The sequence below is a fragment of the Triturus cristatus genome, chromosome 5_1 (genome assembly GCF_964204655.1).
Source record: "Triturus cristatus chromosome 5_1, aTriCri1.1, whole genome shotgun sequence".
In the NCBI taxonomy this organism is placed as follows: Eukaryota; Metazoa; Chordata; class Amphibia; order Caudata; family Salamandridae; genus Triturus; species Triturus cristatus.
In genome coordinates, this window is record NC_140587.1 from 587,375,517 (window position 1) to 587,389,682 (window position 14,166).

Below are 14,166 nucleotides of genomic sequence, written 5' to 3' on the forward strand. Positions count from 1 at the left end.
ACTATACATGGCAGCTGTAGCTGCTTACTTACAAAAGAGGCAACATGCTTCACTGTTCAGAATATCAGTCACTTAAGCATTTACTGGAAGGCTTCAAAAGTTATTCCACCTCGAACTCCTCCTGCATGGAATCTCAGTGTGGTCCTTATAAGGCTTTTAGGCCTGCCTTTTGAACCCCTTCACTCATCAGTTCAATTCCTCTGGTGGAAGGTGGATTTCCTTGAAGTCATCACTTCCATCATGCAGGTTAGTGAAATTGACACTCTTCATCCAGAAGAGCTTTTCTTCCGGGCATATTAAGAGGGTGGTGCCGAGGACCAACTCAAGATTTCTCTAAGGTAGTTTCCAGTTGTCATATCAACCAGACAATCGAGCTGCCAGTATTTATCGCACACTGGCACCCCCCCCCCCCCCCACACACACACACCCTCAACTTACATTCCGAGCGTCCCTGAGGTCGATTCTCCCTTCTCCGGTGTCGCCGACGGACCTGGAAGGAGACACTAAAAGCGGACCATCAGGATGAGTGGAGGCTGCACCACAAACCACCAAAACTGAAGGACTACTACCCTGAGGGACAGAGAGAAGATTCGCCTCCAGGGACAGGAGAAGCAGAGGACAGGTGGGACTTCGGGGCATGGAGGATCTCATTCCCCTTCCTCTGCCCATGCTTCAACCACTGGAGGGACCTCCGGGCAGAAAAAGCAGCAGAAACGATACCTACCGGCTGGTAGATCGCGTTCGACGTCGAAGGCGACGACGTCGACGGCGAGAGGTAAAGCACCGGTGTGTTCGCCGTCGATCCAGGGCTCTGGATCGCGGCGTTCTCGACGTTCGACGTCGAGAGAGGGGCCGGCGAGACCTAGGACTAGGTCGCCGTCTAGGATTCCACGGTCGACGTCGACACACCATCGACACCGTACCGAGCCCCGCGATGGATCGACGCCGACGACATCAACACCGAGACACCGGCGACTGCCGTCGAGACGAAGAAGATCGCCGTCGAGACGAAGAAGATCGCCGTCGAGACGAAGAAGATCGCCGTCGAGGCACAGATCGCCGTCGAGGCGAAGGAGATCGGCGTCGAGGCGAAGGAGATCGACGTCGAGGAGACATCGCTCACCGTCGACGTCGAGAGACTCTCCGTCGACCTGACGTTCGACGTCGAGGGGCCACCGTTTGACGTCGAGGGGACGCCGGACAGCGAGGAGACGCCGTATGAGGTCGGCGATCTGTGCCTCAACGTCGGTGACATTTGGTAACTCGTCTTCGTTGATTACGATCTCCAGTCGTGGATCTAGGAGACGACGGCGCTCCCCCTCGTTTACTTCAGCACGGGATAGGCCCGCCAAGAAGAGAAGGGTGGACGGGAGTCCGGACAGTGCTGGTCCTGGTTCTCCTGCAAGGAGTGATGGAGCTCCGCAGCCTCTCCCTCAGCCGCTGCCTCGGAAGCCTCCTCCGCCTCATCTTCCTCCTCATCCTCCTCCTAAGCGGCCTACGCCACCTCCCCCACCGCCGGTGCCTCAGCTCCCGCCGTCTCCTCGGCTACCGGCGATTCCTAAGGCTCCACGCAGACCGAGGTCACGCTCTCTATCTCGCCGGAGGTCACGGAGTAGACACAGGTCGTCCACTCACACAAGGCATGGACGACGGAGGTATAGATCTCGTTCCAGAGGCACGAGGTATACGGACTCTTCTGGCAATGGACGGCTCTCCCCCTCGCTGTCGGAAACTCCGCCTACTCTAATCTCGCCGGTGGATGATATTGCCACTTTCCAGGATGTGCTGGTGAGGGGGGCGGCGAAATTGGGAATCTCCGTAGCAGTCCCGGTTCCCACTACCTCGGTGATATTTGAGACATTGCACAAGGCTCACCTGTCACGCCCTCTCCTTCCTTTGGTTCTGGGTTTGGAGGAACCAGCCATGGAGGTTTTCTTGACACCAGCAGTGGTGAAGTCTGCTCCCTCACGGTTGCAGAAGAAGTACAGGGCCCCTGATTCGGACCCGGCGTTCCTCAGGGTGGACCCTCCCCCGGACTCTGTCATTGTGGTTGCGGCTCGTAAACAACACTCCACGACGCCCTCTTCCACGGCTCCTCCGGATAAGGAGAGTCGCAAGATGGACTCCTTGGGGAGGAGGATGTGCTCTACGTCGGCCACGACGATGAAGGCTGCTAGCGCTTCCGCTCTGCTGGGTCGCTATGACCGGTCGCTTTGGGACTCTCTGCAACAGTTTGCTGCCTCCCTGCCTAGGGACAAAAGGGAGGACTTCCTGGAGGTGTTGAACGAGGGCATGATGGTCTCCAACCAGATCATCAGTGCGGCGGGGGATGCATCGTTGCTGGCGGCCCATGGGTACTGTCATGGAGTACACATGAGGAGACATTCCTGGCTGAGGCTTACCTCTCTAAAACCTGAGGCGCAGCAAAAGATTGCTAACTTGCCTTTCTCTGGCACGACATTGTTCGGATCTCATGCGGATGACGAGATGGCCAGCATGAAGGCCGAGGCAGAAACCCTGAAGGCCGTGGGGTTGGAGAAACCCAAGGAACAGAAGAGGTCATTCCGTTCCTATGGCAGGCGTTATTCTAAGCAGCGCGGCCAAGGGCGTCAGTCTGGTCAACAACACCAGCAACAACAGTTCCCGAGGCAGTCCTTTCAAAAGCGCCAGAGGGGCAGAGGCCAGCATCAATCCTCGTCGGGGAACAAAGGCCCGGCAGGGTCGAAGCCCTGAAAGGTCACTTCCCCCTCGTCCGTTACCCGCTCCGGTGGGGGGGGGGGGGGGGGGGGGGGAAGTATTCAGTACTACCTGGCAGAGTGGAGGACAATAACTCAGGACAAGTGGGTGCTGAATATTGTTTGCAATGGATACAGTCTTCGTTTCACCAGCCCGCCTCCACAGATTCCACCAGTGCGCTCTCCCTACATGGTGCGCGAGCTCCAGTGGGAGGCCGACATTCTGTTAAAGAAGAAGGCGATAGAGACTGTTCCTTTGAGGCAAAAAGGAAAAGGTCTTTACTCAAGGTTCTTTCTCGTCAGAAAAAAGGACAAGAACGAGTTCAGGCCTATTCTAGATCTGCGTCAAGCAAACCAGTGGATCCGCAGAGAAAAGTTCCATATGTTGTCCCTGCATCAGATTTACCCTCAGTTGCATCGGAGACTGGCTGTGCGCCATAGATCTGCAGGACGCTTACTTTCATGTGCCGATCGCACAAAAGCATCACAAGTTCCTGAGGTTTCTGGTAGGCAACAACCATTACCAGTATACAGTACTCCCGTTTGGGCTGAAGTCTGCACCAAGGACGTTCTCCAAGTGCATGGCGGTGGTGGCAGCACACTTGCAAGGTGTTTGTGTATCCATACCTGGACGATTGGCTGATCAAAGCGTCCACGTACCAGGAAGCCCAGTGTCATTTCAACAGGACGGCTGCCCTGCTTCATCGCCTGGGACTGCACATCAACATGTCGAAGTCCGTGCCGACTCCTGTGCAGTGTCTCCAGTACTTGGGGGGCCTCAGTCAATACTTTGAACGCAAGCGTGTGTCCTTCGGAGGAGAGACGCTTATCGATCCGTGGGAAGGCCCTGCACCTCCTCTCAGCCCACTCTCCTACAGTGAGGACGGTGTCCTCTTTACTGGGGTCGATGGCTTCCTGCATCTTCCTCACCCCCAATGCACGTCTGCATATGAGGCCTCTGCAGGAATGTCTGGAGGATCAATGGGACCAGAGGCGGGGGCATTGGGAGAACAAGATTCATCTGTCCCAACACGCTCTACAGTCTCTGAAATGGTGGTGCTCCTCAGAGAATGTCTGCAAGGGGACTCCTTTTCACACGGATATTCCGGTCCAGACCATAGTGACAGATGCGTCTCTCCAGGGCTGGGGAGCGCATTCGGGCCCTCTTCAGATTCAGGGGACATGGTCACAGACGGAGATGACTTACCACATCAACTTTTTGGAACTCAGAGCAGTACACTTGGCCCTGAAGGCGTTCCATCCCTCCTTCAAGACGAACTCCCTGCTAGTTCAGACGGACAATACTACTACCATGTATTACCTCAACAAGTAGGGGGGCTCCCGTTCACACACGCTGTCTCGGGAGGCACAGGCGATCTGGAATTGGCTGGTGGCCAGGAACCTAACGATCACGGCGACCCATCTGCCGGGAGTGCAGAATGCCCAAGCCGATGCACTCAGCAGGCTCGTTCAAGAAAATCACGAGTGGGTGCTAAACGACGACGTACTAAGAGGCGTCTTCGCAGAGTGGGGCACTCCGGATATTGATCTGTTCGCTACAGCAGAAAACAGCAAATGCCGCGACTTCGCGTCCAGGTACTACCAACCAGGGACACTGGGGAATGCCCTATGGATCAGCTGGTCCAACAGCTTTCTCTACGCCTTTCCACCCATTCCCCTGATTCCGGCGGTGCTGATCAAGCTGTCGCAATCCAGAGCCAGGATGATCCTGATTGCTCCGGAGTGGCCGAGGCAATGGTGGTTCACCGACCTTCTTCACCGGTCTGTTTTGCCACACCGGCGCCTGCCGTGTCGGCCGGACCTTCTCACGAAGTTCTGAGGACAGATGGTTCACCCCAATCTCTCGTCCTTGAGTTTGGCAGCATGGCTCCTGAGCTAGTACAGTATGGACACTTGAACCTACCTCAGGACTGTATGGAGATCTTCAAATAGTCGAAGAGACCGTCTACGAGGACTTCTTACGCCTAAAAGTGGAAGAGATTCTGCTTGTGGTGCAAGGCAAAGGACATTGACCCTACATCCTGTAAAGAAGATGTTATTTTGCCTTATCTGCTGCAGTTAGCTCAATCTGGGCTTAATTTTCAGTCTATTAAAGTTCATCTCACAGCTTTGACTGCGTATAGAAAGGGTCCTTCCCAAACCTCATTTTTTCAAATCCCTGTGATTAAAGATTTTTTGGAGGGTTTGCGTAAGGTGTTTCCCCCTGTTAGACGACCTTCTCCACCATGGGAATTGAACGTGGTGTTGTCCAGATTGATGAGGGAGCCTTTAGACCCTATTCATAATGCTTCTCTGCAGCATTTGTCCTGGAAGGCCGCCTTCCTTGTGGCCATTACATCGGCCAGGAGAGTAAGTGAGATTCAGGCTCTGTGTTGTCAAGAGCCGTATACTGTATTCCATGCTTCTAAAGTGGTAATGCGTACTCATCCTAAGTTTTTACCTAAAGTGATATCTGATTTCCATGTAAATCAATGATAACTTTGCCTACATTTTTTCAGCATCCCTCCTCTCCGGCGGAGAGGTCTCTGCATTACTTAGATGTGCGTAGGGTGTTGAAATTCTATCTAGATAAGACAAAAGACATCCGCAGGTCGGATCAACTGTTTGTGAATTATGGTTCAGTAAGAACTGGTCTAGCTACCTCAAAACAGTCATTCTCCAGATGGATTGTGTCCTGTATTCAGCTTTGTTATCAGAAAGCTAATAAGACGTAGGGTAAGCCTACAGCGCATTCGACTAGGGGCAAAGCAGCGACTACAGCTTTGCTTAGGAATGTTCCGATTGCTGACATTTGTAAGGCTGCCACCTGGAAGTCGGTCCATACGTTTACAAAGCATTACTGCCTGGATTCTGATGCTAGGGCAGATGCGCAGGTTGGACAGGCTTCGCTGAGGAATTTGTTTGCACAGTAGTTTGTTGGTGTTTGGTTTTTCCTCCACCGCTGTTTGTTGGTTGGGATGGGCTTGCCATTCTATTCATAGATTATGACTATACACAGAGATCCCCTACTACAGAAGGAGTAGTTTCTTACCTGTAACTCCAGTTCTGTAGTAGGGGTATCTCTGTTATAGTCATAAGCGACCCTCCCTCCTCCCCGGTGGACTAAAACTGGCAGTATCAGGCCTGTTATACACCTTCAAAAAGAACTGAAAGTAACTTGCTTTGGCTGTGCATCCTGGGATACCGGGGGTCTCTGGAGTTTCTTAAAGGCACGGTATCCCTTTAGCAGACACATAATGACAGCCTATAGGGCTTGTCTGTCCACCCCTTCCTCTCTATTGTTTAAAGGGATTTTGGTGAAGGGAGTGTGATACAATAAAGGAACATGTCAGATGTGAATAAAAATGACATTTAAACTTTATTTTGGCTTTTGTGTTCACTTCAGAGGAAGTGCTGGCCAGTGCAGCCATATTGTTATTAGGCTGTATTATTTTGTCTGTCTCTTAAGTGTCTTTGCAGGTTTGCAAATGCAGGACAGCTTAAGAGATATTTTGATTGCTCCGGGGTCCCCGCACATGGGCGGGACTATTCATAGATTGTGACTATAACAGAGATACCCCTACTACAGAACTGGAGTTACAGGTAAGAAACTACTCCTTCTGGGATGCATGAAGCACATCTTTGAAAATGAAGACCCTCTGAAAGTAGGTCCTCAATTCTTTACTAAAGAAGGGTTACTGTATCAAAAGGGGGGGGAAACGCAGCCTAGTCAACTATTGATACCCTCCCCCTTCAGAGGTAGGTGTTCATGGCCCACAGCTATTTGTCAGGAGGGCATTTTAGTACTGAAAAAATAGAGTACCATTTTTCTGGCCAGACATCTATAGCCAAGTAAAGAAATACTGTGGTGTGTGTCCGGTTTATCAAAAGCACTGCCACTATTGACCCTTGTAGGCCCCCTTTGCTTCCTCTCCCTGGGATTGAGGAACCCTTCTCCTGGATTGGTATGGACATCACCCCCTGCTCCCTCCCGCAAGTGTCGCTATGTCCTCATTATGGTGGACTACGCCACCCATTATCCTGAAGCGGTGGGCGTTCAGCAACAAGATGCAAATAGCAAAAGCAGTGATAGGTTTGTTCACTAGGGTAGGGTTCCGTAAAGAGGTGTTGACCGATCAAATAACCCTCTTGGTCTCCTAGACTGATGAAACAGATGTGTCAACAGTTTGGCACTAAGCAGATACGTACGACCGCCTACCATCCCTAGACAGATGGCCTTGTGAAGAGGTACAACGCCACTTTAAAGAACACTCTAAAGAATTGTTGGATATTGAGGCTCGAAAGTGGGAGGAGATGCTGCCTCTTGCCTTTTTTGCCATCCGGTATCAAGTCCAAAAAAGCACAGGGTATTCTCCATTTGAGTTGCTCTTTGACAGGCAGCCCTGTCCCAAACTTGACATGTCCTGGAAGGAGTGGGAACAAGAAAAAGACGGCACTTAGCTTCTCTTGGAGTATGTCGCTAATCTTAAAACACATCTTAACCCCGAAAAGGAAAATTGTAAGGACCAACCTAGTGCATGCTCAAACCATACAGAAAACCCATTATGATAAGAAAGAGAAATTGGGGGTTCTGTCGGTTGGCGAGCCAGTCCCATTGATTTAGCCATCCTCCGATCACTATTTGCTCTCAATGGCAAGGCCCATACACGGTGTTGGAACAGGTGACACCTGTTACTTAAACATGTTGAGACCAATGTAGCAAGGAAAGAATCCAAGATTTCAAATGCAAACCTCAAAAGGTGGAAAGGGCCCCTCCCAGTCCTGTTTGAGGGCCCAGGGAAAAAGGATGCATTGTTTCTCCAATACATTGATCCCCCACTCCTGGAAAGCCTGACACGAGGGCTGATCAAACATTTGAAACTCCTCCAAGAGGTGTTTTCCCTGCTACCATTCTCTGGTCATATCCAGCCCCAATCAGAACGTTGCAGCAATTGTTCAGATATTATTCTTCAAAGACCCGAAGGGACCTCCGTGACTTCCAAGGCCTCATCGGGTACTATCGAAGGTTCATGCCTTGTTTTTTCGCATAAGGCAGCCCCCTTAGCCGACCTTTTGAAAACGTCTAGGGAAGCAGAACCCAGATTGAAACAAATATATCCCCGTAGGCCTTTCAGTTTCTACAGAACTTCCTTACCTTTGAGCGTGTCCTCGTGAGCCAGGATTTCTCTCAACCCTTTATTCTCCGGACAGACGCCTCTGGTGTAGGCCTTGGCACGGTTTTATCACAAACAGACGATGCTGGACAGGAACGACCCATTGTATACGTGAGCAGAAAACTCTTTCCCCATATAAAGAACTATACAGTAGTTGAAAAGGAAGCCTTGGCTATCAAATGGGCGATCGACGCTCTCCGATAATATTTCTAGGGGCGTTAATGTTCGCTCTATGCGGATCATGCTCCTTCTGAGTGAATGGCCCGTAACAAAGGGAACCATGATCGCATACTTCGATGGTTTTTGGACCTGCGTCCTTTGCTGATTACCGTTGCGATACCTACAAGACTGATTTTGTTCCTGGTAAGGAAGGAGAGATGTAAAGAACCCCTCTCCCATTACGCCCTCTCGACTTACCTTCGGGGCGTCCTGGAGGTCGATCCATCCTTCTTCGATGTCACCGATGGCCCTGGAAAGAGACAAAAAACAGACCATTAGGAAGGGTAGAGGTGGCACCACCAAAACTGAAGGACTGCTCTCCTTCTGTTCAGGGGGGCGGAGCTACCACTGTAAAATGTCAAGGAGAAGGAACTTGCGCACAGCTTCATTAGTGTGGAATACATTTCAGTAAAACTGTATGTGTGCAAATTTAGTGGCCAATTCGGTGGAAAATGTGCTGTCTGTAAATGACAGTGCACTACCACACAATGCTTTAGTTACATTAAAAAATCTCCCACCTCGTGTCTTGGTGTGTCGTGAATGTGTTAGAAAACTTTATTCTGGGTTTTACAACAATTGGGAACCACAGGTTTAGAGCGTTAAATGATTTGTTTAATGTGTTCAGAAGAGCTTGCTCTGGCCGTGGAGGTTAAGCATTCACAGTATATGATTGTGATATTGATGTGCATCCATCCTCTGCTACGGACATTTTGAATGGTATTTAGATATCACTTCGGCTAATCACAGGCTGTGAAGGGGCTAGAGTCTAGAGACATTCTGATATTCACTCATGTGCCCAGCAAAAATGGTGTTCACTGAACTCCAAGCCTAGAATACGTCCAGCATGTCCGACCAGAGCGCTAGCCTCGTAGATTGTCAGGCTCTGTTTCTAGTATTACGACAGCGGCGTGATTACTCTTCTGAACTATGCTACAATATTCTACATCTGTTTTGGGGTCTTGAACTGACATGTTCTCTTTTGTATAGTTTTCAGCAATCCAGCTCTTCAGTCCACTTGTATTGGTGAGGTAGGCAGCCTGCCCCGTGGCTGACTTTGCCCCGTATGGGACTCTCTTCCACTATTCAAAGTCAGTTCTCAGGCAACCTGACGTCATTTTCTAATAGCCGTTATAGCTGATTATTGTTCATTTGGGCTTTTGCAGAAAAGGAAACAAAGGGTACAACGGTATAAACCAGCAATGTAAACTCTAGCTAATTAGAAGCTCTGACATCCCGTCTACGACCTAACTTGTGTTTGTTTAAACGGGAGACCCATTCTGGCAGAAGGTCATCCAAATTGTCCCAAATTTGATCAATTCAGCCTCTCTTTAGAGCAGCGATTACAGGTAAAGAAGTTACACTGTATTGTAGTGCTGTATTGTGGTGGTGTTTTCTGTAGTGATAGTAATTTAGGCGATTAAAGGAAGTTGCATATACTTGCAAGATTTCAAGCCCTTTTTTAAGGATTAGAAGTAGCTCATGTATTCTGTTTCCAGTCACCCTACAAGTGGAATCCCAAAAATAATTGTTTCAGGCCCCACAAAAGTGCACCATTATAAACTGTGGGAGAGCAGCAGGCAGCTGAAGAGCCTGAAAGAGCTGATTGTATCCACTGCATCTGTCTGGTGTTCCGGCGGCCACTCGAGCCACTGCTCTGCTTAGCTTGACCCCCCCTGTTGGTCAAGCTACACCAGGGCACTCTTGTTGGGAATCTGAAGCCGCCACCAACACCAATCCACACGTTCACTGCCGACGTTGATTCCATGACCCTGAAGTTAAACCTAATCCTTAAAAATACCCTGATCCCTAGATCCTACCCCTACTTTATCCCTTATACTAAACATTGCCCTGTTCTTTTGTAGCATCTTTTACTACTGTATTTAAATATTTAACCTGAAAATATTTAGTTTTATTTTTTAAACTACAAACTTGTGTTCGAGGCACATGAGCTGTAGATCATATGCGTTAGCATAGACCACCATCTGGTGTTAGGCTTGGATGTTTGCACTTAGTTTTTCTTCAAAGAAGTGTTTGTAGTCTCGAGGTAGGTAACTCTTCCTTACGGTAATAGTGCGCATGGACTCCATCCCCAGATAGTGTTTTTCCATCGGGTTTGGATGTATATTGCTGCGCTCTGGTTCGGTATTGTCTTCGAACCCTTTCCACACGCAATCCTTACCACTCGATGGTATTGTTTTCGATCTTAATTTCCCTTTTGACGCGCATCGTAAAATCCAACAACTTAGATCGGTAGCTTCGACGCGGGCTACGAGTCCTACCTGCGCCGACCACGCCAGCAGTCCATGGAACGAACTCTATTTAAGAAATGCCCCTGGTGTGGTGCTGAGTTCCCACACACGGACCTGCACGAGGTCTGTAACCTCTGCCTGTCCCCAGAGCAAGAAAGAAATCAACTGCGAGGCCTGTCGATCATTCCGATCAAAGAAAACGATTTGTGACAGTCGAGCTCGACGTCACGAGATGCGACGTGGCACTAGCCCGGTGCCAGACATCTTCGGAGAAGAGTCTGAATTCCAACAGCCCGGTGCCAAAGAAGAACAACAAATCTCCGTGTCTGAAGCCGACGACTCCGAGATGGAAGACTACTTGAACATCACTCCGGCTCAACGAACCGTGAGTAACGAGCCCCAAGTGCCCACAAAAACATCAAAGGCTCTGGTATCACTTTCGCCCTCAGGCCCAGGTCGACGCTGTGAAAACATTTCAGATGCCCCGCCCTCGGGCCTGGCTGTGAAACCTAGGGATAAGTCTTCCGGCTTCGGGATCGAGCCGACCCCATTCGGCTGCCGAACCCACATCTTCGACACCAAAACCCAAGACCAAGCACATGCCTTGCGCTTAGCTGTCGGCACCGAAGACATCTTCGGCAACGAAACACTCTGATCCGAAACCACATAAACCCAAAGCTTCGGCCCCAACACCAGCCAAACCCAAGGCTACGGAGCCGAAACCAGCAAAACCCAAACCTTCGAACGAAAGGCTCGGAGCCCAAAAAACACACACCTCCTCTTAAAGCTTCAGAGGCTAACCCTGTTAAAAAAAAACTCTGAATCAAAACAAAAGGACAAACACCCCATTCAAAGAACTTCCTCCACAAGACCCTTTGGATCCAAAACAGAAACAATTACATATTGACCCTAAAACCGGACACCTTCTAGCAACACTTCCTAAAAAACTGAAGTGGGATCTTCCAGAGGACTACCATATACCTCTGAAGAAAAAAGACATGGGTACTAACCCCTCTCCCACGTATATACCTCCCTCTTGTCCACCTTTTAATCCAAACGTATTGATTTCACCATCAAACTCGCCACTACCACCTTTCTCACCTGAGCTACAGGATGACAATGATGGATATGACAATGAGGACAACATTCCACAGGAGACAGACCCCTGGGATGATTACGATAAAGATCCAGATCATAATGATGACCCCGATCTATATCCCTCCAGACCATCACCACCCGATGACAATATTGGCTAAGCACAGCTTATTAACAGAGCTGCTCGGTACCATGGGGTGGAACTACATCCTGATCCCCTAGAGGAGAATTTCTTAGTGGAAACATTCGCTCCCTCCCAAAAATCCACTAAAACTTTGCCCATGCTCAAAGGCATTCTAAATTCATAACAAACAAGAGCAACCCATATGTCCCTGTGAACTGGGTATTACTATGAAGTAAGAACAATGTCCACAAGGAACTTATTCACAAACAAATGTTATCAATTTTGGAGCAAAAGTTAAACTCCTAGCTGATTTAATCTATAAGCCAAACAAAAGTATCTTGTTACTTTGGAGTACTTATTTATTCAGACAAATAACAATTAATTGCATAATTCACATTAATATGAAAAAGTATATATATTTCAGTTTTCAGGCACAAAGAAAATAGTGAAGAAAGTGAAGCTAGAACCCAGTGTGAGTAGAAATAGCCTATAAGGTGAAATAGATATAAAAAAGGTCTTTCTTTTAAAAAACAATGAGGAGCAAGTAAGCGTGTAACGAGTCTTTTTTGCTCTCCCTTTGTTGAGGTCGACGACGTTTCAACCCTCTCTGGGTACGGGGTCTCATCAGGACATAATCTGGGGACTACAAATAAACAAGGTGTGAGTGCCCGAGTCGCACTAGTTATATAAGTGAATTTTAGGACTCCATTGATTCGTTGGCTTACCTAATTACTTTCAATTGAGAATGAAGGATGATAGATAATTTTATCTGACGAATCTAAAAAGTGAAAAATGAAAAAATAGTGTGTAAGGAATTTCACAAGTAAATCCTTATCAATATATAGATCTTATCCCAAAAACCGGGAGGTATGTCATTTAGACGGCACTTAAGGCGTGAACTAAAATAGAACAACTTCCTCCAAGGGACTATCACCAATCAGGTATATTTCCTGTTGTTGGTCACACTATAGTGATCTTTCCACTATTTACACTATGTATATCACTTACTTGGAGTAATTAATATCTCCGCGTTCTCTGTATAACCAATGGCAAGGCTTCCCAATTTATAAACGCTGTGTGCCCAATCTGTATAAAGACAATGGTAGTGAAACCTAATCAATAAATGAGGTTGCATAAACCGGTTGTATTCTGTTTATGAAAAAATTAATTAATTACTCACAGGGCTGTTTTAAGGATCCAGCGTGGCCTCGAACTGTACTTGATGTGCCGATGACCATTCCCTAAAGAAAACGAGGCTAAGAGTTAAGTCCAAGCCTTCACTTCGTGAGTTAATATAAACGAAGCAATGCGTGTAAATAAACCACTCACTATTCCAAGGATAACGATTAGGGAATTCAATCGCCGGATGAGTTAAGCATCCAAATCGCCCGCGCAAAGTCGGTGAACGCTGACTCTAAGGCGGAAGTATTTAAATACACTTGGAGGCCTGCCTGTGTACAGGGGTGGAGCTGAATCCTTTGTCGGCCATCTTAGAGTGGGGTGTTTTAACTATAACTTTGTGGACACCGAGGTGGTGGATTACGAGGCGGACATATTAGAGGGGAGCTTAAGTACACATTTCTCATATATGCCTTATTTATCTGATGATAAGAGATCGCCGATACTCCAAGTGTCCAATTGCCAGCGCGGGTGTATGAACGCTGACTTATTTAGACCACCTCGAGCCTGCCTGTATCTGGTGATAGAGCCGATTACATTAGCGGCCATCTTAAGGAGGGGTATTATATCCATAAGGGCCTTGGAGGAAGTTGTTCTATTTTAGTTCACGCCTTAAGTGCCGTCTAAATGACATACCTCCCGGTTTTTGGGATAAGATCTATATATTGATAAGGATTTACTTGTGAAATTCCTTACACACTATTTTTTAATTTTTCACTTTTTAGATTCGTCAGATAAAATTATCTATCATCCTTCATTCTCAATTGAAAGTAATTAGGTAAGCCAACGAATCAATGGAGTCCTAAAATTCACTTGTATAACTAGTGCGACTCGGGCACTCACACCTTGTTTATTTGTAGTCCCCAGATTATGTCCTGATGAGACCCCGTACCCAGAGAGGGTTGAAACGTCGTCGACCTCAACAAAGGGAGAGCAAAAAAGACTCGTTACACGCTTACTTGCTCCTCATTGTTTTTTAAAAGAAAGACCTTTTTTATATCTATTTCACCTTATAGGCTATTTCTACTCACACTGGGTTCTAGCTTCACTTTCTTCACTATTTTCTTTGTGCCTGAAAACTGAAATATATATACTTTTTCATATTATTGTGAATTATGCAATTAATTGTTATTTGTCTGAATAAATAAGTACTCCAAAGTAACAAGATACTTTTGTTTGGCTTGTAGATTAAATCAGCTAGGAGTTTAACTTTTGCTCCAAAATTGATAACATTTGTTTGTGAATAAGTTCCTTGTGGACATTGTTCTTACTTCATAGTAATACCCAGTTCACAGGGACATATGGGTTGCTCTTGTTTGTTATGAATATAGATTGTGCAGGATTCTGCACGAGCGTTTTTGAATATATTGCTCAATACCCCATGCGGGTTA

At 47.8% G+C, this 14,166-nt stretch overlaps 1 protein-coding gene and 1 long non-coding RNA gene across 3 annotated transcripts in view; one reads left to right on the top strand and one right to left on the bottom strand.

Moving 5' to 3' along the window:
• PDE7A (phosphodiesterase 7A) overlaps positions 1-14,166 on the top strand; it is a 1,104,576-nt gene that overhangs the window by 338,398 nt on the left and 752,012 nt on the right. The gene's annotated exons all lie outside the window — the stretch shown is intronic.
• LOC146831239 (uncharacterized) lies at positions 12,079-12,642 on the bottom strand. Its single transcript, XR_014961254.1, has 3 exons — positions 12,605-12,642; positions 12,322-12,374; positions 12,079-12,239 (listed from the first exon to the last, which is right to left on the bottom strand). It is a non-coding gene; the product is annotated as an uncharacterized LOC146831239 (long non-coding RNA).